The 25,929-nt window shown below is 40.4% G+C and overlaps 1 protein-coding gene across 2 annotated transcripts in view; it reads right to left on the bottom strand.

Annotated features, from left to right (window-relative positions):
• Window positions 1–10,682, bottom strand: part of LRRC3B (leucine rich repeat containing 3B) — a 44,347-nt gene extending 33,665 nt beyond the window's left edge. Inside the window, exon 1 of one of the 2 annotated variants that reach the window (XM_058031977.1) lies at window positions 10,566–10,682. The gene's annotated coding sequence lies outside the window, so the exon portion shown is untranslated. Of the gene's footprint in view, window positions 1–10,356; window positions 10,530–10,565 lie in introns of those variants that run through there. The other variant, XM_058031985.1, reaches the window with a different exon arrangement.
• Between the last annotated feature and the right edge of the window lie 15,247 nt (window positions 10,683–25,929).

Here is a 25,929-nt window from a genome sequence, read left to right as displayed (position 1 = left end):
GGACCAGCCACCCAACCTATAAAGAAACTCCACTTTTGTAGAAAAGCTCAGCTCTCGAACAAACCTTTAAGGGATGCCCACCACTGCTGACAGGTGTGAGCCCAGACACTGAGCTCCTGTCTGAGAAGCCTCTCTGGATGCATTAGGAGCTCCATGACTTTGCCTTTGCACCAGGGCTCATGTCTCAGCCTTGACAAATCCTCATGACCTTTGCATGTCCAAAACACTTTTCTCGGGGCCCAGCAAGATGCCTCCATTGGGGCTGCCAAGAAAGCAGCTGTAGGGTTAGCAAGGACATGCTGTAGTATTAGTGATGTGTTTTATCTTTTACCTCTCACCAGAAGTACAAACCTTAAAGGAAACGTTTCTGCAGGTGCTGATTACTCTGCCTTTCATCTCTTCAGATGAGCCTTCTTACAGGGATATTTCATCTGGTACATCCCTGCCAGGTCTTTATAGACATCACTTCCCTCTCATTTAATTTTCCCTAAATCCTGACACGCAAACCCAAGCTGAAGAACACCAACCCCGTCACACCTGATGAATTAGTAATGACAGCAGCCAGTGCTTTTGCTTAGTCTGTTTGGTTTGGGTTTTTTCTGCAGGGTCAAAGAAATCAAGTTCACCCTCCAAATGAACCAAGGGTCAAATCCCTAATGAAAAATTAAAGGCTTTCACCATTATGGGGAGCTACAGCACAGCCCAGTGTTTTCTTTGCTTGTTGCCACAGCCACGGAGTAGCGATGTTCTCCTTATGGCATCTGAAGAATACAGTGTTTCTTTCTAACCTGGAGGAGTACAGGCAATGGCACAGGAAACAGGTTTCAGACGGTTTACACAGATGGGCTTTTTCTTTTTTCCCATGCTGGTGTGAAAATGTTGAGAAGAATGTAATTATTTATGTTGCATTTGTTTTGTAAGTGAAGATACAGATCACTTGCTTTTAATTTCCCTTTTCCAGGTTCATCCTTTATTTAGTAGGAACTATAAAAATTCATTTGAAAAAGTAATATATTCAAGACTAATAAAGTTCAAGTGCAAAATATTTTTAGAGGCAGCTTAGGTACAACTATTAAGTTGTCAAATAAAGCCATCTAGTCTAAGTTATACCAGAAAAGGGTCAAAGTTTATGGCTAATTTCTCTGATTGAAACTGTTTCCAGGAGCAACACTTCCATGCCAAATGCTGCTAGGTAATTCCAAGAACAGTCAGGTGTATGAGTAAAAACAGTGAACCCGAGTTATACCAATGTTAGCAAGAAGCTCACCTCTCACCAATCTCCAATTTTCACTACCACAAACTTTTCACCGCTGCATCAACTGACCACAACAAGCTCAGTATCTGTAATTAAAAACAAACATGGCTGTTTTTTTTCCTAGATGGGAATACTGAAGTGTACTTCCCTGATAGCTGATCCTTAAAAATTCAATCTTTCTCTGTCAGCTGTGGTATTTAAAGTCACTAAAATGTTACCCTGTTAGTGCCCTTTACCTGTAAGTGGCTGGTCCAAAATGCAGAAACAAGGTGGGAAGGGCTGAGACCAAATGCTTTTCAAGTCACATTAACTCCTCATACACACATCACATCTACATTTACAGAAATGTCAATTCTACTTCAATAACAACATTTATTAAATTCGATGGTCAATCCTTACATACTTTTAGAAGAAAGGCAACAAAATACCTTTATAAAATAGTTTGTGGAAACTGTGGATGCATAGGAAATGGAGGAGGCTACTTGGAGGAGCCAAGTGAATGGAGAAACACATGAGGTCACAGAATCAGCCCCTAGCCCACCAGTGCTTTACATTAATGAAGAACTGCTCTGCAAGCCTGATAATATTTTAGTCTCCCTTTGCAAATGCCCAAGGATTTACTCGGTATTCAAAGCTGCACATCACAGCTTCAAGAACCAGAATTTAAAACTAGCAGTCTGAGCTCACTGATAAAATTCTGCTGCAATGAAACAAGACACACTAGCTCCAGTCAACAAGACTCCTTTTGGGACTCCGCAGAACACCTACTCTGCAAGCCCACAGCAAGGGGAAAATAAAGGACCTGTGTAACCTCACTCACTCTACATTATTCTAATAATTTCCCAGTTAATTCAAATGTCCATAGGCTTTTAAAATCCATTTACTTATTATCAAAGCATTGCCTGCCAAGTCATGCATGCCACAGTGAAAAATACCACTAAGATGACAGTGCATGGAGCTAACACTGCATAGAGATTGTTTCTCTCAGGGAAGTTCTTTGGAATATGGTCAGGGTCTGTAAAAGTATGTTTGTGGAGATAATACAGTCATGGAATGTCCAGACTGGAATGGTACTTTTATACAAACTAATCCTGAAAATGATGTAAAACATACTTTAATGTATCTGACCTGTGGTCAGATTTCACCTCAAGAAAGATCCCTAGCATGACAGCTTTTTACATGGAAAAAATAAATACACATCTGTGAAATTAGATGTGTATTTATAGCTGAAATCAGTGACAAAGGTGTAACAGCAAAAATCCCTTATGGCAAGCTTGTGAGAAAGGGCTGTTCTCAGAAAACAAAGCCTGAATACAAGAGGGTACATCAATTGTTGCTGCACAAACCAGACTGAAAAAACAGCACACAGCTGATATGTCCATAGTTGTTCAGACAGCATAACAATGGGAAGGGCTGAGATGGCATTAGGCAACACAACAGCATGCATTTCCATTTTTAACAGATTCATGCAATTTTTTTTCTTTTTTTGCCCACAACCAAGGGAAGTTGCAATGCCACTGACACTGCACTGACTGTTGCTTTTCAATGTGTTGAAAAAAAACTACTACAATTAAGTAATTGGTTGGCCTCTATCCATTTCATTCCACACTGCTGCCTTGCCTCACACTTGTTTAAGGAATAGAGAAAAAATTGTTGAAAATATGGCAGATAGTGGGAAAAAACCCCAAACTGTTAAGCTTGACTTGTTCAAATTACGTGGTATTTGTACAGATGGAGCACCTGCCATGACTGGCAAGAAGAACAGTCCTGTCGCTTTGCAAGAAACATTTTTGGATCGAAAGTTATTGAAATACCATTTGTATCCATCAGGATTGTTTCCTGAGCCAAAGATTTAGGTTTCTTGCATGTCTAAATCCTGTCAAGTCCTACTCTAGCAAAATAAGTATTTATAGAATCACAGAATCATTTAGGTTAGAAAAGATCTTTGAGTCCAACTGTTAACTCAGCACTGCCAAGTCCACCACTAAAACATGTCCCTAAGTGCCTTATCTATACATCTTCCAAACACCTACAAGGATGGTGACTCAAACACCTGTTCCAATGCTTGATAACCCTTTCTGTCAAGAAATTATTCCTAACACCCACTATGCATCAGAGATGCCAATAAGTACACCAAGTAACTGATGAAAGTGATGAGCAGAATACAGATTAAATGTTTTCTGTCAAGGGGCAAAACATGTGAAAGACACTGGAAAGAGAAAATGACCAATACATTTTCTGAACAGAAAATATTAACCCTTCAATGACAATGGTCTTGCTTATAACCAGGAAAGGATCACAAATCCAGTGTATAGGGACATGACATGTCAGCTCTGCAGCCTAAAAACATGCAGGAAAAGACAGGATTACCTGGATTGCACGCTGTCATCCATGTGCTGCTTTTCAGTCAAAGCTGAGATGTTCTTATTTTATTTGAATTGTGTGCTTTGGTTATATGCAGTGTGTTAGAAGTGACAACTAAAGGTTTAAGAAATACTGTGATCTGAAGTTTGAGGAGTTATTTCACTCTAACTTAGAAGAGCCTAGAAACCAAAATTTCCCACTTATATCTCATTTTATAACAGGATATAGACCATTCCTTTGAAAAAGGTTTCAGTCTGAAATATCTCAGCTTTGAAAAAGAGGAGATGTCCTTGTAGCAGCAGAGTAAAACTGGTACTCCCACCTGAAGAACAGGACCAGGAACACCCAGAGAACAACAAAGTTGAAAATGAGGACTTAGAAGCAGATCTCCTCTGATACAAGCCTTCCCTTTCAGTGCTTGTGCAAACTGGGACTGACACACATTCATAAACAGTAATACTCTATTACAAACTTGGTTAAAAATAGACTGTTTAAAAGTCACCAATTCTCATCTCAATGACTTGGTGTCAACAAAGCCGAAAACAAGGGCAAAAAGAACATTTAGAAACACTATCACACTATTTGAAGGTTGCAATGGCAGAATTAGCCTGTTAACTTCATTTTATGAGAAAAGAAGGGTCACTCTTTTGACATTTATAACAACAATTACATTTAATAAAATGTAAGAATCAAGATAAATTTTAAAGACCATTTGCAGTACATCTAGGGAAAAAATCCCAACAAAACCAAACCCAGCTCTAGCAAGATTTACTATAAAGACTGACCCCTGGGTTTATCAACTTCCAGCCTTGCAAACAGTCAGTCTCCTGCTGTTGAGGGCCTTCCCTCTTCTGCAACTCCAATTGATTCCACAATTTTTGCTCCTGGCAAATGTCTAAATCTTCACATGAAAAAAAGCACTACAGAGGTATTCTCACAAGTGTAAGAAAAGGCTTTCCGGGTTTTTTTATTTCTTCTTTTTTTTTTTTTTTTTTTTTTTAATAAAAGAGCGTATAGAAAGCAATATACAAACACTGCTATGTGAAGAATTAAAAATAAAAATAATTGAAATGGAAGTCTAAAGAGATTGTGCCTATTTTCATTTACAAACAGACTAGAAACAGGTTCAAAAGTCAAGAATTAAAACACCAGTAATGTAAATTTGTTTTGGTTTTAATGCTGATAAGATGACATTTCATCAATAAGGTATATAACCACTATTGCTTGCTTAACCATATATGACCTAACAAGCAATTTCATAAAAATTTTTTGTTGCAGATCCTCTTTAAAGAGGAAGAAGCATTTGTCCCTGCTTTTAAAGATGAGGGAATACTAGCAGGAACTTAACACTGTTGACCCAGTGCTTTTCCTTTTCTTTTCATTGCAATGCCTTTACAATGGCAAGCACCATGGATTTATTTTCACATCCAAAGGCTTCACGTTTTTGCTGCAAATTATTCACAAGCACACAAAAATGTATACTTTTTAAGCATTACAAGAATATTTTGCATGAAGCAAATTCCACCAGAACAACAGACATTTGTAATCTACATATGGGAAACAGCCTTCACATGCTTTTCATGTATCCCACTAACTCCCAATGCAAACATTTGTAATGAAATGCTGAATACTTACGATCATTATTTACAGCGTATCTTTAGCGAGTACAGTTGCGCAAGTGTGTAACCCAATTTTGGTGAACTGCAAAAAATACTTTGTTTAAAACCAATGCTATTGTTTGGTGGAGGAAGCAACTTTGACAGAAGTGACAGCACCATTACAACTAACAACATCCCCGAAGTAAGCTTCTTAAGAGAGCCCGACACCTAAGACATGCCATCTTTAGAAGCACCTGCCCTATTAACTGGGGCTGTGCATCCAGAGGATGAAGTGGGAACATCCAGGAGGACACTGTGTGCTAAACTTCCACAATTTGAGTGAAATACTGGCTGTTATGCAAGTACCATAATATGGAGGTAATATTTTCCAACTGAAAACTCCATAGAAATCCTAAGTTCATCCCCTGACCCTTTGCTCCCTTCATGTCCACCTTCTATTTTCTTTATGCATTGTTTTCTGTTCCTAACCTTTTAGAATTCTGTTCATCGCTCCTTTTGCTGTCACTTGAGAACTGGACTTCTCATTTATTGTTCCTTAAATAATTAAATAGTGTCCATTTGCTTTCCTGCTTCCAGGCCAGAGTAGCATCCCATTTATATATTTATATTGTCACTCACTTTTATCACTTTTCATTTTTTCTTATTAGCGAATCTTTATAGTACTATTTGGCAAGCAGAGGTTAACTTCTTTCTTCTTCTCAAAGGATAAGTTAGCAGCTTTATGAAACGCCTATTAATGAAGTGGCAAATTAATTTAAAACACACACACTAGCTAGCTGAAAAGCAGAGGTAAACCTTAATCAAGTACATCAAGATCTGTAGTGGTAATTTTCATCTCTGTTTAAGTAAAAAGTCCAATTATCCAGATCAATGTATCTCTGAAAAGGCTTTTTACCAGTCCCATTTCCTCAAGAGGCATTTTTTATCTGCTTTCTGTCAGTGGAGCTGAGATACAAAAAGCCAAATTCAATTCCTCAGCAAGGCTTCTAGTCCCACTGAGATCAACCAACACATCTTCTCTGAAGGCCCATGGCAGGGCCATGGCAAATCCATGGCACAGCATGGAGCCGAAGCAGAGGGCTATGGTACAGCCCAGATCACCTCAACTTCAAGACTCAAAATACTCAGATCAGCCACTACTTTCCCCCTCTTGTAATCTACTTCTGTTTTGTGGGCATCAGGCCTTCTTCATCTGTTCCCATTCGTCTACCTCTCTTTTTTTCAGCACTACGAAAGTTCATACCCTCCAGAGAAAGAAACACCATTTATATTCAGCCACCATTGCCTTTTCCTTGCTGATGGAAAACAGAACTCAGGAGCAGGGATGATCCTTATGAAAAGGACTTTCCCACGTCCACTGCAGAAGTCAGTCAGAAAAATGCCTGTTTTCACAAACATCTGCTTGGTGAAGGAACTCAGCGGAGCCCAGAGAGAGAAATAAAAGATGCTCTGTTGTTTGGTAACAGTAAGCACTGTGTTTGCATTTCCAAGCTCAAAGTAAGTGTGTAAAGCCAAGCCAGCGCTGGATACAGGTGCTGATGGAGATAAGCAGTGCAGGTCATCAGTGGCAAGTACCGACACAGGCACCAGTCACCCACAGAAATCCCCATGAAGCAGGATCATGCATCTTTAAGCATTGTGAACTAATGACATCCTCCTCCACAGCAAGTTCTACAGCAACTATTTATCTGATGCTCTGATGATGCAGTGACTAAAGCCAATACCACATCACACTCCTTTTCCCCCAGGATGCACCCACAAGTCTGCTGTGCATCCAGACTAACAAACCACACCAGAATGACGGAAGCATGGAAACTACTTATGAAAAGAACTGGACTGAAACTAGAAGCAGAGATTAAATTCACCAAAACATCTTTAAATTTGATGCTACTTCACCCACAGCATATTGGATTTAAGAGCAAAAGATACACCTTGTTCATCCATGTATTCACAGGCTGTAATCCCTTTAAAAATACTTATTGAAGGTGCTGAGAAATTCCTAAATCCTTTCTGCTTGTACTTTCAGTAGACATACTGGCATTTGATTCATACCAGTATTGAAGTGTCCTATCAAAATTGCACTTTCTAGAGGTTACTTTTAGTAAATAAAATAGCAACTTAAAATGCGTGGCCAAACAAGCCAAGGTAAATGCTACATATTCTATGAACTCAAATAATTTATTCTTGGCTCAAAATACCATCATTTTGAAATAAGGTTCTGCTTAAAATTATTATAAGTTTCTAAATTGCTTCACAAGAGTTTTCTCTAAGCTTATGAACAAAGCTTACTGAATGAGGCAAAATTAGGGGCATTATTTTGCTAGCCACAGAACACTAATTTAATTTGCATTCTCTAATGAGCGCTGATCCAAGGACCAGGCATGCAGATGACAACAAGGACAGTAGTTACATGCAAATCCTGTAAGTCATTACAAATGCAGTATTCCACTCTGAGAGGAAGTACCTTCCTTAGTTCATCTTCTGATTAACTGAAGTGGCAACAAGAAATATTTCTACCCATATTCCTTCTTGTTTAAATCATCCACTTCATTAAAAAGTTTAAAATCTTCCTGCCAGTGAGCCATGTATCCTTTGCACTACTCACATAAATATTCCTAGTGAAGTGACAGGAAATATCCTTAAAAACAACACTCAGAAGCATCTTATTATTTAACTGAAATCTAAAGGTGCTTTTGAAATGAAGCAATACATTTTTTCTCTGGCTTTAGACACTTGAGTTAGCACTTCTGAATACAGCTGAATTTTATAAATTCCAGTTCTCCTGCTGGGAGGATATTTTTTGAGCTGACATATCATGCACTTGCTCTGTTACTCTAGTTACTCTAATGCTGTTTCAGTGTGAGCAGGAAGAATTTCCTACCTCCCAAAAGACTTGAAATACAGGTCCATAAAGCACATGGAAAAGACAAATCACACCTGTACCCTTAAGTCTTGCTATTCCATTTATATACGGCAAAGCTCTCATGGACTTTATTAACTCAGGACTGGATCCAGAGCACAGACTTATATGCCTATTAAATGATACTTCTCTTTCAATTAATCTCACATTTGAGGCAAAACACATTGATTCTTGATAGCTGCAGGTACAATCCTCATTTACTCAGGCCCTGATCTCCAAGACACTCAGCAGCTTCCACCCGCCCTAAGGCAACTGGAAACTACAATCACACAGGAGCTCATTTTGGCTGGACTGAAGTCAGCGCAAATTTTACAGCAAACCTCAAGGATGGCAAGATCAGGGTTCAGTGATCCAGCCAGCAATAGCTGACTAAATGCAAGAGATCCAGACTTAACCACACATTCTTCTCTTGCCAAAGTCCAAATCATCTCATTAGCGCCAATGGACCCAACCCTACACGGTGCTGCATGCTGGAACTCTCTGACCATGGGCCTCATCCTGCCATCTTGAGCCATCAGAATATTACCTGTAGAAGTCATCCCACAGAAATCCAGGCAACTTGCACAAGTAAGGGCTGCCACAATCACAGTTATAATTAATTCTGAGCAATTTTACTATTCAGAAACTAAACTGGAAAATTAGACTCTGAACGTAGCAAAGGTTTTGCAAATTAAGTTCATTCTACAGCTTATTTTCTTTCCCTTTAAACCAAACTGGGAACTTATACTTTTAAAATAAATTACTAAGAATAATATCAATAGGTAAGCCATATGAACACTGTGGTGCTCTATATCAAAGCCTTCAAGCTACCACTTTCAGGAGGGCGTGACGCACACCTTCCAGTTTAAACCTACAAATTATTAGGCAGGTTACCGTAAGAAGAAATTTTGACAGGTCTTTTCAACATTCAGAAAAGGCTACCCCAGTCAGAGTTTTCAGCTTGAGGAAGGGTTGTTTTCCCTTCCTTACCAAATCTGTAACATTTTCTCATGGCTATTATATTTTAATTAATTCCAATAATCTCAAAAGCTTTAGCTTATTCTGTCATTTTCATAGGTATGTAAATAACTCTAGAATTACTTATTTGAGGAGAGCACTAAACGTTGTTTGCCTGGTTGTCATTCTGACTCTTTAGATAGTTGGTCTATTTATGCTTTTCAAGTCGTTGGGCTGTTTTCATTCTGTAATTACACGATTTCTGCTGTCTAGGGACAATTAGAAAGATGGGATGTTAACCTGCAGCCTCAATCACCTTCACATTTTCTAACCGATAGTCTAAAATCTCCTAATTTTTTAAGGCAGAAGCAAAGACGGAAAGAAGAATTCTCGCTGGCACATCTGAGGCATTTTCCAAATTTTTGGCGAGGGAAATTCTGGACGTGTAGCTCGCCAGAAAGGCGAGAGAAGAGCCCGCGGTTCCCACGGTACCCAGTGCCCGCTTGCTGCAAGAGATCCCCACATTTCTGTGCGGGCTCAGAGGTCGCGACCGTTCCCGTCTCGGAGCGCCGGGTCGCACGGAGCCCCCGCGGCCGCGGGATCCCTGAACCCCCGTTCGTGTCCCGGGCCGGGGGCACCCGCCCCCCGTCACAGCCCCCCGGGACAGCTCCAGCGCCACCCGCTCCGGTTCCGCCCGGTGCCTCCCCGGGCAGCGGGGGCGTCGCAACGCACCTGGGCGCAGCGCCGCTGTCCTGCAGCCCGGCTGCCGCCCCCGCTGCCATTTGTTGCTCGCGTTCGGAGGGAGATGCTCTCTTCCCCCCTCCCCCCGCATCGCGGCCACCGCCGCCCGAACCGTAGCGACTGGTCCTGATAGGTCTCAAAGTGGAAAAATCCTACGGCAACACACACGGCGCCTTCCCTCCCGTCCTCGCCTCCGCCGCCCCCTCTCCCCGGCAGCCCCGCTCGGCGCCCCGGCCGCCGCCCGCACGCTGAGCAGCGCGACCGAGCTCCGGCAGCCCGCCCGCACCCGGCCGGGCAGGGACAGCGCCCGGGAACACATACGGATGGGAGGGGCGCTGGATTTTCCACCCCTTTTTCTGATGTTGCTCCGGTACGGGATCGGGGGCCGCGGGTCTCAAATTCCTCGTTTGCTCCCAAACGAGAGGGTGTTAACCCCCTTCCCAGAGCCTCCGCCTCTGGATTCCCTCCCCATCTCCCGCTGCCTCGGCGGAATCCCGACCCCGTCACCCCCCAGAACTCACGGACACCGGAGGTTCGCCAGCACGGGCTGGGGGAGGGGGCATCGCCGGTGGCCCTCGCCGATCGCTGCCGGGCAAGGTGGCACGGCACGGCACGGCTGTACCCCTCGGAGGCAGCAGCGCTGATCGCCTTCCCCCGCTCCCTACCCGTCGAGTTTTCTCCCGGTGCTGCCGCCCCCCACCCGGTGCATCGGCGGGGCGCTGCAACTCACATCGCGGCGCCTTCCCGCAAAACTTCTCGGCGTGTGGCCCCGGCGGCTCCGCTCCGCTCGGCTCGGCGCAACAGGCAGCGCGGCTCACCTGGCGCGGGGCCGCCGCGCCATGGGAGCGCCGGGCGGAGCCGGGGGCGGCGCGGCGGGGCCGGGCGCTGCCAACGCCCGCCCGCCCTGCTGCTCCGCCGGGCGCCCGCCGGGAGGCTGTGCCTGCCGCGCCGCCGCTCCCCTGCCCTGCGCTGCGGCTGCAGGCTCGGAGGCAGGCGGGCACGGAGGGAGGAGAGAGCGGGGCGGGGAGCGAGAGAAGGAGGAGACCTCCCTCTCGCTCCCAGCGCACGGCGGGGAGGTGCTGCCCGCCACGGGGGATGCTGCCCGGCTGCCTCCCGGGGCTGACTGTGCCTCTCGCTCCCCAGCTTTAGGAGCAGGGCCGGGGCCGCCCGAGAGAGATAGCCCGGCCTGTCGGGAGCACCGTGGGGTGCTTCAGAGGGTGCTTCTGCTCCCCCCAGTGCCCGCCAGGTTCCCCAGCAAAATACGAATAAGGTTAATGGTTTTGCTCATCTGAGTGAACAGCTGTCATTGCCAATGTATAAAACTTGCTACGATAGGTGAACTTATGCTATGCTCAGCCTCACCAACCTTTTGTGCTGATCCAGTTATTCACATCCTGCTTCGGGTTTACCACAGTTCTTGCGAGGGTGACTTTATTTTCCAAGAGGTGCTTCTGTGAAGTGTGCTGTGTTGCAGCAGTCGCATGGCCTGTCATAACGCAGACTTTAGGAAACATCACCAATTGGTTGCCTCTCTCATTCGAACACACATTCTCTGTTGTGCACTTTTCTACTCTGGCTCTGCAAAGTAAACTTTCTATTCATTTTGTGCAGCAAAAATTTTGTTGCTTGTCTCTATTTGAGAGCACCTGAGCAGATGGGTTTCAGAAAGATCCATCTTAGCTGTTTTGCTTTAAGGTGAAAGCTGCCTAAGATGCTGCATGGAACAGAAAATGAAGTGGCATTGATTTCCTCTGGACTGTTTTTTTGCCTCTAACTATACAAAACTGTTTTATCTCCATATCAGCCATTGTCAAAAGGAGACTTCTAGATCAGAAGGACCAGTGCTATGGCCACAGAGAGGTGATCTTTTGAGAGAAGAGGGAACAAAAGAAATGCATTGCCATTGTAACTGTCAATTTACATCATTAAATCTCAGTCCTGTGAGTTCTTATCTCAGTAAATATTTACCTCCCTGAGTAATCTATCTGAATCATATTAGCAAGATAATGCAGGACCAGGCCTTGGTACTATAGCAAAACCCACTGGTTTTTCTCCTAGGAATATTTGCAAACTGGTTCATGAACACGTATATGTATGCCTATCATTTTAAATTCTTATTAGTAAAAGAGAAAATAACAAATACAAAAAGCAACTTGATTAAAATCACTTTCATTAGTCCCTTGCACGACTCTCACACTGACTCAACCCAGCTTTGAAGACACAATCAGTTAAAAAATAAAAACCTAGTACATGAGCATGCATTTCTTTTTGTAGTGTGTTTGTGTCAGAAAGCTGATGAAACTGACTAAAGCCATGACTGCATTAACAGCCCAGTATTATTTGCAATGGGAAACAATTTTCAGGCTTTGTGAGTTTTATTCCTTTAGCTGAAACCAACTCAGATTCATTTTAAGGAAGTAGAAAAATATTAATCATTGTTGATAACCCAAGTCCAAGATCTAATGTGCAGCATCCCTTCCTTCAAATACAGCTTGTGTTTGTATTTTTCTGTTTGGTATATAGATATATGGCAGCTGGATGTAGTACCCAGAATGGATGCTCTTGGTAGCAATACACCACATTACCAGCATTGCAAACTTACTTGTAGTGATTTGCTGTTGATGAATATTTTTTAATGAAAAAAAAAGAGTTAGCAAATCTTTTCATTTGGCTTGACATCCACTCCCCCCCCCCCCCCCCCAAAAAAAAGGTATATAAATGCAGTCATTTCTCTTTAAAATTGAACCTCTAGTGGTACTTTGTGGAATGTTTGCACTGTTAAATATCACAACAGTACAAGAGAAGGCTGATCTTAGCATGCATAACTTAATTTACTGCATTAGCCATTCATCCTAATGATTTTAGTCCAATTGCCAAGAAAAACAACTTCACAAAAAGATAGAAACACTTTTTTGTTGTTGTTGAAATTGCACCTAATAAAAAGCTTTTTGGCCAGCTGCACCTGGTTTGCAGGTTTGTATTGAAAGACTCACTGCTGAGAGCAGATAAGCATCTTCAACTTCAGTTGAAAAGTAGCCTCTCTGAAAAAAGGAACACAGTACTTCTTCTAGGGAAAATTACTGTGAAGGGATGCACAGCTACTTGCTGGTAAAAATGTCACAATTTTTGAGGACTGAAATACTGCTGATGTCATGGTGGTTGTGTGCAGAAGAAAGACTATATTATCATTCTAGGTGAAGGAAACTTTGCTCCATGAGCAAACCCAGCAGCAGATTTGCTGACTGGCTTACAGGCATCGCCTGTCCATTTTACAGAAGTGAAAGAATTAGTCCTCTGTTAGGATGGAGTGTAAGTTTAAAGGATAAGGAGAAGATAATTTGGCTGCCCTCAGATAAGAAAGAAAATGCTAATATTTGTTGACTTCTACACACAGTTAGGAAAATCAGGGAGCATTAAATAACAGGAGATAGCAGATGGTTCTTCAGTTTCCCTCATAAAATAATTTTGATGAGTGTTTGTAAATATTTAAGGGCCTGGTAGTACTGATCTTTACACAAATTTTTTTCTAACGCAAAAAACCCTACATAATTCAGCAAGGCTGTTTGTGAGTAAGAAGTATTCATATAAACAAGACTTTACAGGATTAGATCCTTAAAAATGTATAAATATTAACAAAATATTTCAATGGCTAAATTAAAGACTCATCTGGTACCATCTATTCCCTTTATTTTCAGATACATTAATAGCTTTTTACAAAATCAGCAAAGAATACCTCTTCTTCCAGTGCTGAGATAAATTGAGTGACCTTCTCTTTATCCCTTGACTAATATTCCTTTCATTACAGGATCAATTCTTTTCATAGCCAACAGTAGTATGAAATTAATATTCTAGATGTAGGTACATTAAAGAGCTAAGTCTCACAAGGTTTTTAACTCTAGTAGCACATGCTTAGGAGTTTAGAGGGAATATTCTGTTCATGGTCTAGAGTATGTTGTTTTTTTTGTAGAGAGCAGTGCAAAGACATGTCAGGGGCACCTTCTCCCTGGGATTACTCCAAACTCCAAGGGAGGACATGGGCAGGGCCCAGAGCAGTAGTCCATGTTGAGCCACAAGAACAGCAAAAAAGCATGAAATTTTGCAGCCTGGAAACATTAAAAGCAACACAAACCACAATGTTTACACTGTAGCTGCATTCCTAAATTGTGTATCTGTTTCTGCTCTCTCTCTAGGCTTGGTGGTACCAGCAGTCCTCATTCTCCTCTCAGCCCATGGGTACTGCTGCTGCATGTATGGGTGATGAGCTATTGCCCTGAGAAGATTAGTAATGAACCAAAGGCCTCTTTACAGAGGGCCCATACAAATCCATTGTGTCTCTTAATCTTTTTAAGCTCCACACTGGCAATGTGCAGACCATCTAAGCACAGCTACTCTCTCAAGGCTTTGAGGACTGGGCATTAAACACTCCCTTCAAGAAGCACTACTAGTTTCTCTTGTTCCTGTATTTGGCAGATTCCATCATTTGAAAGAACATTTCATTGTTCTTTGACTTAGTCTCTTTATAGGAAAGAGATGAAGTGACTTTTAGGAGAGAGTTTCTGTTTTAAATAACAGAAGATCCTGTCAGTAATTCATTAACTCTGAGAGAGAAACAGTGGTTGTAAATAAGTTCAACTAGTTCAGCTCATACTCCACCTAGCTCTGATTTATAGAACAATATAAGTAGGGAAGTATATTTTTCTGCTATGTGCCTGCCATCCATTAGCTGAAACTGATGTTTTGGTCTTCTCACAAAATAGCATGTGTTTCTGGGATACTTAAATATGAGAAAAAGAATAAATCTATTTAATCCTGGTCAAAACAGGTTAGTGGCAGTTCTCAACACGTACACTTGTGGAATTTTTGGTTATTTTGAAGATTTATATAAAAGATTACAGGTCTGCAGGAGAAAAGCAGTTGTATTGATAGGAGGTACTTGGATTTCTGCAAGGCAGTTAATACCACATGATATTTTGATTTCAAGTCTTGCATTACATGGAATTAACAGGTCACCTATTGTGAGGATTAAGAAATGTCTCACTGAGAAATTTCAAAATGTAGCCTTTTAATGGAGAGATTTCACTCAATGTGAGGAAATTTCCAAGCATCAGAAACAGTCTTTGCCTGATACTGTTTTCTTTTCTTTTCAGCGTTTCGGGCCATGAGGTAGAGTCTTTGCTTTAAAGGCTTGCATATAGCACAATAAACAAAGAAGATATATTACTTCTGCAGTAATTTGATTGGCTAAATGATCACTGTCCAACAGGCAGCACATTAAATTCATTTCACTACAGTCCAAAAGCTTGTAGGAATGGACACTGTCTCAGAGAGCAGAGACTCAAAAAGTGATTATGCTAATCACCCCTTACATGAGATCTGAGTACATTGGTGAGGAAAGGATTCAGCACAGTCCTTGCGTGTTTCAATGATATCAAGCACAGTTCTGGTGCCTACACTTTAAAGAAGATGAGAAAATGTTGGAGAAAATCCAAATATTTTGTATGTCAAGTACAAGTCTTGATATAGGAGGCTTAAAGAGCTGGACATATTCTACTTAAAAAAAGAGTGGGAGAATACAGGGAATAGATAACAACAGTGAGCTTTTTCACTTTTGCTGACAAAAGCACAACTAAATCCAATGACTGGAAGTTTCAGGTTAGATGTAATCAACCTTGAAATCAGATGCAATTTCCTAGCAGTAAAGATAATTAAACTCTGTAACAGCTTATGAAGGGAGGTGGTGCACTCACCATTGTTTGATCTTGTCCTAAAAAAGGCTGTCTTTCTTAAATACATCTTTACTTCAGCTTCTGGGAGAACTTGTAATGGACAGAGCAGGCTCAGGGAGGGAAGGAGGGTCACATCAGGCTACATCCCCTGGTGATCCCTCTGGCCCCATCCATTAGAACAATGCATCTGTGCAACTTCTTCCATTATGGCTGGAACAAGATGGCTTGAATTGCACCCTGCCCACTCAGACATTTTCAGGCTGGCATTAAGGTAATAAGTATAATCAAATCCCATACTTGAGAGCTCCAGTTGGCTGCCTACAGCAGAGAGGAAGAATCTCTTCTCCACTCCTCTGAGAGATATTTGGTCTCATATATTCTGCAGAAGAACTTTTTGCCTTCCCTTGAACCATGTATTATTTATCTTGCTGTAGCCAGGAAGAGATTAAACCAATGCAGAAAATTATTTTAGAAATCTGATGCTTAAGCCCAGTCCAGAAGCAGTAGAAATTGTAATAGCTCAGATGGGCAAGAATGGTGGATATTTTGCATGGATTTTTTTTCTGTGGTTGTCTGGGCATGCCTAATCAGTTCTCAAGTATCATAGGAAGCTCAGGTACTGTTTTAGGCACTATTTTAGATTGGTTTCTCAAGGACTAAAATACTACGGGCTAATGAAAGTGGTTCTCTCAGCCTTGGCATACATGTACAACATTTAGTAGGCACCTATATGCAAGACAGATCAGACAGGCTGATGATCTCTCTTGGCCTTAAATTGTAAGAAAATTTAAATCTTGTACATAACAACAGCCTCCAATTTCCAGAGCTCTCAGACCATGGTTACACCATGAGCCACAAGTGCCACTGGCCAGAGATAGAAGAACTCAGTGAGAATTCAAAAACCAAGCAATTCCCACCAAAATTTAAAAATATGCAAACACAAAATATTGCCAATTGCTTGCAGGTCTTTGCCTTGCAAGCATCAGAAGAAGTTATCAGAGGGATCTGCCTGTAGTAGAGGAGACCTGTCGTCACAGCCTCTGCCATCAGTAGTCCCATCCTGCCTACGCTGACAGATAACTGCAGGACAGAGTGGCAGCTTGGTTATGGAAAAGCTCTATTGAAAGCAGGTTTCTGAAGACTTGCAGTCTTAAACTAGGTGGTGTTCCATCTTCATGACATGAGGGTGCTCAGCATCCCTGCATGAAAACTTGGATATTTAACACATTCTCCGGCAAAACATTTATAAACATACCATGGTGTTTTGGTGTGGTTGGAAGGTGTGAGTGGCTGCATCCAGGAAAACAATTACTGAATAAATATAAATTAGCTGTTTCTCTGTGTAGACTGATATAATTAGTGAAAACTTGTTTCTAGCATCTTGAAATCAGATGCAATCACAAAAAGAAGTGAGAGAAGAACAACTCAGACTGGTGAAACAAGGTAGAAACCATATATCTATGACTTACTGCCCCTGAATAATATACTTGTAAAATAAGTGTTGTGTGTTTCACTAGTCAGTACAATGAACAGTGTGACACTGCAAATTATTTAAAAACAAAAATGGTATTCTAGATCCCCAAGATGTTTGCACCTGGAAGCCTACAAAATCACAGTAGGTATAGCTTCGTATAATGCTTATCATTACAGAAAGTGGATATTTTTTGTTGCTGAAGGGTAGGAGAAAAGGACACATTATAGCCTTAGCTCATCAATATATTCTTCTCAGTTTAGATTTATCACAGGTTTCTCTTAAACTACAGTTTTATTTAAGAAATAGGCTTGTGTCATTGAGTGTATGTACAGACTGCAAATTATGTTTTCCAAGCAACTCCTCTGTTGCATAATCTTTGCTGTCATTTTTAGTAGCTGGATGGAAAAGATGTTTCCATAAAGAATTGTTGTTTATGATGGGACATATAAGAAACAACCAGCACTATCCCAGAAGCAGATTGCAGGGTGCCTGGGCAGAAAATGAGAAACTTTGGTGGATTTATTGTCTTCCTTAAACAGAAAAAATAAAACAACTTTAAAATGTAGTCCAGCAACAACTGACAGTAGTGTAACAGCTATTCATTTCAGCCATCTGAGATGTGGACATTTGAGACACTGTTCAGAGGATATTGAAGATATTTCTTTCTTTATGTACAGTATCATGAGGACTTACAGAATTTGATTACTCTGGTAGAATTCACATGGTACCCAGGATGTGCTATATTGAGTCTTTCAGAATATTTGGCTTGACTGTCTGGGTTTAGGTTGAATTTTTTAAATTATGTCTAGTATTGTTATGTACAAAACTCTTAGCCAAATTTGCTGGAATATTGTGCATATTTACAGAAAATGCATATTTTCCCACATTTTTATCTGGTATTTTTACAATAGTGGAAGTGTGGTGTGCCCCAAAGAAGCTGCCAACCTAAGATAATGATCCTGCAGGTATTTACACATTTGCTCACAATAATGTGCCAAGAGTACTAAGAGTACTGATATTGTCTTCAATTGAGCCTTTTAAAGGTTTTAAAGTAAACTATGTGCCTAAGTTTTGTGTTGAATGACAACACAACAACAATAACAATAATTGTAACAATACCTAGAAAAACACTGGGAGAACAAAATATGTAGGTTAAATGATACCTCATGCTTAGGCACCTAGATAAAATGGGAAAGTATATGCAATTTACTTTCAAGGTAGATCTTGCTCACAAAATGAAACATGGTCCATAAAAGCAGTTATTATCATGAGATAGCTACTGTTTTTGGAAAAAAGTGCTTTTATCTTCCTTGAAATTGTCTCACGAGAAAATTATGTTTTGGTGTAATAACAGGTGTGTTCTGATATAGACAAATATGTTATGGTGTAATAACAGGTATTACAGGGGAAATTACATGATCTGTAGTAACATGTATATATATATATATGTCCTATGTGTAAAGATTTCCTTCTCTTCTCAGATATTAGCCATCCCTTGTTATTACTTTTCTCTTGTGCTAACAGTAGGGAGGACCAAGATTGAAATCCTAAGACTTCTCCACGGTAATAAATCAAACTCTGAAAAGAAGCTGGTGGTGATAACACAGTTTGTGATTCTTACTATCACCTTTCAACAGTCTCCTATTTGGAGAATTTTGCAGAAAGTCCAGTGTGAGCCCCCCACTGAATTAAGTTTTGCTAGTACAACCAGGATGGAGAAGCACCATAAAAGAACTAGTGGTCCAGAGAAAATAACATGCATGAACATTGTCTTTCTGGTTTATTAGGAAATTGGAGAGGCAGGACTTTCTGCAAAGAAGCCCACAAAGGGATTTTTTTGTTACAAGGCACTGATCTTAGGCAAATTGCCAAAGCTGAAGTTACAGACTCATGATAGATACACAGTGATCCACAACAACAACGGTAAAACAAAAGAAAAGATTTTCAAGTAACCAGAAATCTTTGAAGCATAATTGCTTCATTTCTTCTGGATGTCAATAAGATCAGACATTTTCACTCTTGTTTAACTAATCTAGTTAACTAACACAAGTCCTGGCTAGCCTTCTCATTCACTGTTGTGTTAAAAGGCACTAAAGGTTGCCATCCAGAGTGTTTAACCCAAAAAACCACTAGATCCCACTTTAAATCAGTGGTTTGCCAAGAGCTCTTTCAGATTCAGTGGAGTATCTGAGTCTGTTAGCCATACTGATCATTAATCAGAAGGGACAAATTGCCCCAGATTCCCAAAAGGCCAGAGAAAATTCTCATGTGTTCAGGGTTTTTCTGATTGCAGGAAATGAGCCTGGTCACAGCATTTGTCTGAGCTGTGTTCCTCTCTGAAAAACAGCTGGAGCTCAGACCCTCTTTATTTTCCTATTATATTTTAAGGGAGTCAATTATTCTGTGGCATATTCATTTAAATTGATTTAAATTGCAAATAAGCAAACAGGATTAGACCAAGGATTTGGCCTGACTCTTGCTAGCTTGGGGCAAACAGTAGGACAAGGTCTCCAAATCATACTGCTGTCAGCTAACAACTTAGTTCACTAAGAGAACAGTCTTATGATGAAAATCATCTTAAAAGTGCCTAAAATCATTAGAATTAATTTTAAAATGGTCTCTGGGAAATAGCTGGGCAGGGACTTAAAGGAAGATAATGAGAGCGAGATAGAAGTGAGGACATTAAAAGAAACTGATTAATAAAATATGAACACAGATAAAGCTGTGCAGCTGGGGTTTTACACTGCCATTTAAAAATAGCCATACATATAATTCTGACACAGAGCCTATATCACTTTAAATCTTTTAAAAACATATTAAAATTACTCAGAGGGACCATTTTCAGAAGCTCCCTGGACTTATGCATGATAACTAGAAAGAATTTCATTGTAAATCCCTCTGTCTAGTTCAACAGTATTATCTGCTTACAGACAACCTCAGAGGACAAAGTCACAGCCTTCATCTGGCAAAATGATTGTCCAGTGATGACACATTGTTTGTGCTTGCAGAAATGCAACATGAGCACAGTAATATTGGATCTTATATAGGATGCTACATCGTCAGGACAAAAACATCAACTACATTATTGTTTTTACTAATAAGACATTTCTGATATAGCATTGTTTGTCTAAAACCAAAGAGATCCATTTCAAAATTCAAGGAGAACAAGTAAAGAAAGAGTCAGCTGTACATCAGTTTTCCAATTTAGGACAAATATTCTCTAGATCGTATGGAAGCATAATACAAATATGTGTAAAAATTTGAGGAAAACCTTGAAAACATTTTGATCATAAGATCTCTCTGTATACATGAGATCAGAAGATCGTGATCTTGGAAATAATATGATTCAGTAAAAAACAGGGTGGAAAGAAATTCTTTAACTCATTTGGAACTGTATACTGGAAAAGAAAAAATTAACTGAATTTGAAGTTCTTATTAGTCATCACTGAGTCAAGACATGTATCTATCTGACCTACAAAGAAGCAGATTTTTCATGCAGCATTCCTCTTTTCCCTGTTGAGCATGCTAAACAGCGCCAGGTTTCAGAACAGCATCCACCCCTGATGCAGAAAGAGGCCTGTGCAATTTTCTTCCATTTAAGCCTTCAAGACAGAACTGAAGTGGAATTTTTATCTTTTCTAAGTCAAGCACTGATTTACATCTGGTTCCTTGTTTCCCGTCTTACGTTTATATGCACTGAGGAATCTCCTTGTGGAGAGATTTAGTGCACAATTACTGTGCATGCTTTGGAGGGTGAGTCAAAACATGGCCCCTGTTACCACAGAATGGCAAGGAAGAAACAGATTCATTTTAATGAGGGGTGCATGGGCCTTTCCATACTTCTTACAGGTTGGTTTGAATTGTTCTCATTATGAGCCTTTTAGTTCAGGAGTTTAACAGTGCCAAGCAGCTCTGCTCTAGGCTAGTATTTGGCACACTATCCACCAGCACAAGAGTGGATTATTTGGACAGTTTTCTAAAATTAAATAGCTCAACTCTTACCCAGCTCAAAGACAACCAAAAATGCTAGTGGAAGTTTTCAGATTTTAGAAACTGCATTCAGATTCTACAAGGCATCTTTGTCTTTAAAAGCTAACTGCTCAAGATGGGAGTTCATAATCTGAGGTAATGCCCAGGCCAAATTAGGCAAGAAACATTGCAATATTGGCATACCCAATACTAGTTGGCAAAAATAATGTTCAGAGATAACGCAGTAAACAGTTGAAATTCCATGGAATTTGGTTTTAAGTATCTGTTGATAACAACATGCATCATTTGACATGGTGGGGTATGATGATGAATTGCACTCTGTGCTCCTTTGTAAGGTGTTTTGAGTGTCAAAGAACTCATGTTTCTCACCTAACTGCATTTAGTTGTTATTATTTAAGAAAGATAAAATTCAGTACAAAACTAAATGGTTTTGGCCATTACAGGTCTTCAAAGAAGAAAATCTTTGTCCCTAAAATTATTTCAAGAAAGATGAATTTGAAAACTGTTGCAGTGTGTGTATATATATATGAAATGCATCATATACTGCATGCATTTTACTGAGGATGCATTTTCTCTTTTATTTTTTTCCCTGTGGCAGTTATTACCTACATTTTCAGAACTAAGAAAGAAGTATATTTGGAGGTGTACTGCTAAAAGTCTTGCAACTGAAAAGTTTGATTTATAGGCTTTGAATCAAATAATCAGATGACTCATGAAAATGGTAATAGGCCATTATTTATTACCAATAGGTAATATGCTCCTTAGCCACAATTGTGGTGAAACTCTCGCTCAGAGTTGCTCTAAGTCTCAGGTCACCAAACAGGCCTTGCAGGGCAGTCACTAATCTGGGGACCAAGTGTAAACTTCCTCACATTGCAGGTGAGTGGTCACATCTGGGAAATATTGCACGATCATTTTCCCAGTCCCATCAAAAGCAGAGCAGTGAAGAGCACCAGGTGACCCTCTCATAAGCCATGCTTACCCATTGCTCCTTTATGCAGCCCTCCAAACTACATCATTTGTGGCTTCTACAAAGTATGCACATGATAACTACCTAAGTATTCCTGAGCAGACTTTGCACTGGAGCTGCCCTGGCTTCCAATCCATCAGCAGCACCCAAGCTTTCATTAATGCCCAGGGTCCCACAAACCCTCTCTGCTGCCTCTAAGTCATTGGTGGCTGGTTGTCACCAAGGGCAGCAGGCGCAGTGGGACAAGGGAAGCATTTTGTCTTTCTCGAACAAGATGGTGACTTCTCAAGATTGGGATCAAGTAGGAGCAAAAGAAAGTAGCAAGACTGCACATTTTCTTTTACTCCTCTGGAACAAATAGGGAATTATAGGGAGCTCTCTTATTTCTGCCACCTTCAGGAAAACTGACAGTCTATATGAGTATCTGCAACTGGTGTCTTTCATAAGCATTGAAACATGGACAAGACCATTGTATTTGTTGTTTTGGAGGAAAATTGTGTATTGAAATAGGTGGCAGATGTTTTATGAAACAGCCCCATTTCTACAATCTGCTGACTTTACTGTCCCTTTTGATGTGGGTTGCTGGCAGAACTGCACTCTGTGGACACGGTCTCCTCTCAAATCCACCCAAACAACGCGTGGGATGAAGGAGAACAAAGTACTCCACCTCAATTTTTTCAAAATGTATCTACCTTTAGATCTCTTTGGCATTCACAAACAGGCTCCTTTGGAATTGCTGGCAATTATATCTATTTTTAGAGTTGTCTAACACACTTCAAAAAGCAACAGGGGATGCAATAAAACCAGGGATACTATATATCACTTTCATTAAGAAACAACACTTTAATTGCCATGACTTACTACTTCAATGCTTGCAAGATGGATGGTGTCACCCTTGAGAATTTTCCAGGCACGGTTTCTGCTAAAATTTAGTTTCTCAGACTATATTTATTTCAGTTTCTTGGGAATGGGAGACCAGAGAGTGGTTGGACAATAAAAATGCAATATGGGAGAGAAGATAGAATGATTGAGAAACATTAGCTCAAGGATACACATGTGTGGAACAAGTGTATTACCTGGGAATACCTTATGCTGTAGTATCTTACATGACATGAAATCCAAAAAGGCACCTGGAAGAGTGTGACCCTGCACCAGTTTAACAAGGATTATTGCATTTTGAATATTTCTCCTGTAGATTGGCAACTCCTCATATTTAACAGGTGTTGTGCTGTCTGTGGGCTCCACATAGATACCCCCAAAAGCACTTGTGGCCTTGTAATTAATACTGGGTTTGTATATACCATATTTTTGAAACTTATGTTTCAGTAAAATCAGCATAAATGAAGGAACACTTGGAATTACCCATGGCAACTTCAGGTTTTTTTGGCCCTGTTAAAAGAGGCATTGGGATAGTCACAAATTTTCCCTCTAAGTGAATATAGGATCAGGAATAGCTATTCTGCATCTCTAGAAAGTCATGGGATTTTGATCATATGAGAAAAGAGGACTAACTAGGAAATTAAATTGGGTCTGTAGAGGAGGTACTTTAAAGATATCCTTCATTTTCCTGCAATCCAGGATCACAAAAGAGCTTGGCCATCATTGGAAGCTCTTCTGGGTTTTATCACAATGAACAAAGATTAGCTGTTATTATTCAGCATCTGCTTCAGTGTTCTAAATATCCTATAAAATTCTGAGCTTTACCTAATTGGGCTAGAAGGAGAAGCAGACCAATAAATCTATTTTTATTATGATTAAGTTATTCAAGTCTGGGAGTAAATAAATGTTAAATAAAATGCATGGGAATATTAGTTAATCATCTTCTAACCATAAGAGTATGGTATTAGAGAAGTAGACTGGAGTTTAGAACTGTTGTTCAAAAATATTCTCTTTCTTAATCTTATAGCAAATAGAATAGCCTTTTTTTTAAAGTCATTAGTGCCACCCAGGCTAGAGCTTGCCAGTGTAGTTGAAGTGATGCTTAGCCCCTTTCTTACACAGAAAAGCTGTTGAAAATGCATTGTACAAATTCTCTGAAACCACTGATTGGTTCCAACAAGCTTCTTGATGGGACTGAAGAGGCCATCTTTAACCTTGTATGCCCTAAATGGTTTGGAATTTGAGACAAAAATCTGCATTTCCATGTCCTAGTGCCACTGGGGAGATAAGCAGAGATTCATAAAGAGAAGCACTGGCTTGAAAACCTCTGTACAAGTTTAGATCTTGCTCTCAGCCATGCACTTTGTTATTGTTTGAGGCATCCTGCTCTGCACTCACTTTCCCTCTTGCAGTTAAGGCAGGGTGGGCTTCAGGACGTACATTTATGGGTGCCTTTCTTCTATTCTTACCCTATGAATTCTTAGTGCTGATGCTGGGATAGGTGTTTTGACCTATTTTCGGAGCTGGACATGTAGAGATATATTTTGAAACTGTGAATCTAAATAATACCCATGTATGATTAGTAGACAGAATGAGGACTGCAGAGTTAAAATTCCCAAGAGTTGTTATTAGACTCCTTTTCCTCAGCAATGCCAACTGAATTACATGTCAGAGACCTGTGCTGTGAAGAACTGCTCTGGCAAGTGGGCAGCTCTATGGCAGGATGCCTGGCACCCAGGCAATTGATCTCTCCTTGCTACCAACTGCACCTAAAAACCTCACCCCAGGGGTGGAAGGGACAGATTCACTTCCCAATTCTGAACCAACAGAAGGCTGTGGTCTACCAGGAAACAACCTTAGTCAACATTATGCTATGAGTACTAGTGACAGCAACACAACTTTCCGGTTTTGGTTGGGCCAATGTCTTATTTGACACCTCTTCTCTGGCAAAGACATGTTCTGTCTGAATTGGGCAGATACAAATGGCCTGGGTTCATCTTTGCACCTTTCTTCATGTGCTTCTCCTCAATAACTTGGGGTAGGGTAGTAAGACACTACTGCCAGTTATAAATAGCACTATAAGTAGAACAGACACTGGGACACCAGCTGCAGAAGGAGCAGTCCTGAACAAGATTTTTAGGTTCATAGCAGAGAAGAAGGAGGAATTCTAAAATTTTAGTCACTGAATATTGGAATCTGTCTTTTCCAAAGACTAACCATGTCATACTGTAGCACAAGCTTTCCAGCTTGGAAGACAGTTAAGAATGGATGCATCTCTGTGCATGCCATTTTAGCAGTTGAATACCAAATCATAAACCCATCACAGCCTGAGTATTTACAGCATTCAAATTCACTGACCTTGCATTTCTAAGAGGAAAAAAAAAAAAAAAAAAAAAAGAAAAACAAAAAAAAAAGTAGTTGGCTTCCAATATTGAGCTTTCAAAATATTTTCTAATGGTGACCAGGCTGTGACATTTTTGATACTGATACAAGGATACAAGGTGAATTTCTTGATAGTAATATAGGCATACTTTCAGTCACAGTACAAAAGACCTACAGACATGAAGTTACATATGTTAATAACCTAAAAAAAGTAAGCATATCAAATGGATTTTACCTTCCCTGATTTATGTAAAATCTAATAATTCAGTTGTAGTTCAGACATTAAACTTTATTTTTTGCAAGCTGTAAGGATAAGGAGATAAATTTGAGTTTAAAACCCACCCAAAACCCTCTCATTCATACCATAAATAAGTTATTTGACTGGGAATGTTTGCAGAGACTGGCTGTGAGAAAAAAACAGTCATTAAAATGAGGTCACGAAATATAAACCTTCAGAGAAGGCATCAGTATGCTTCACTCTTGTAACAACCTCTGAAGAAACCATGCTTCTCAGAGTGTTTATGTCTGAAATGATATCTGTTTGCCGGCTTCAGATCAGTGAGGAGGAACTGTAGTGCCTTCTCTTTTTTTCCAGCCCTATCTGGCTGCCAGTGTCTCTGAGCTGTCAAGGAACAAATGCTCTGACTTCATCTTGTGTGCTCTTTTCTCCGTA

Source organism: Melospiza georgiana, chromosome 1 (genome assembly GCF_028018845.1).
Source record: "Melospiza georgiana isolate bMelGeo1 chromosome 1, bMelGeo1.pri, whole genome shotgun sequence".
Taxonomy (NCBI): Eukaryota; Metazoa; Chordata; class Aves; order Passeriformes; family Passerellidae; genus Melospiza; species Melospiza georgiana.
This window is presented reverse-complemented; position numbering and strand designations above follow the sequence as displayed.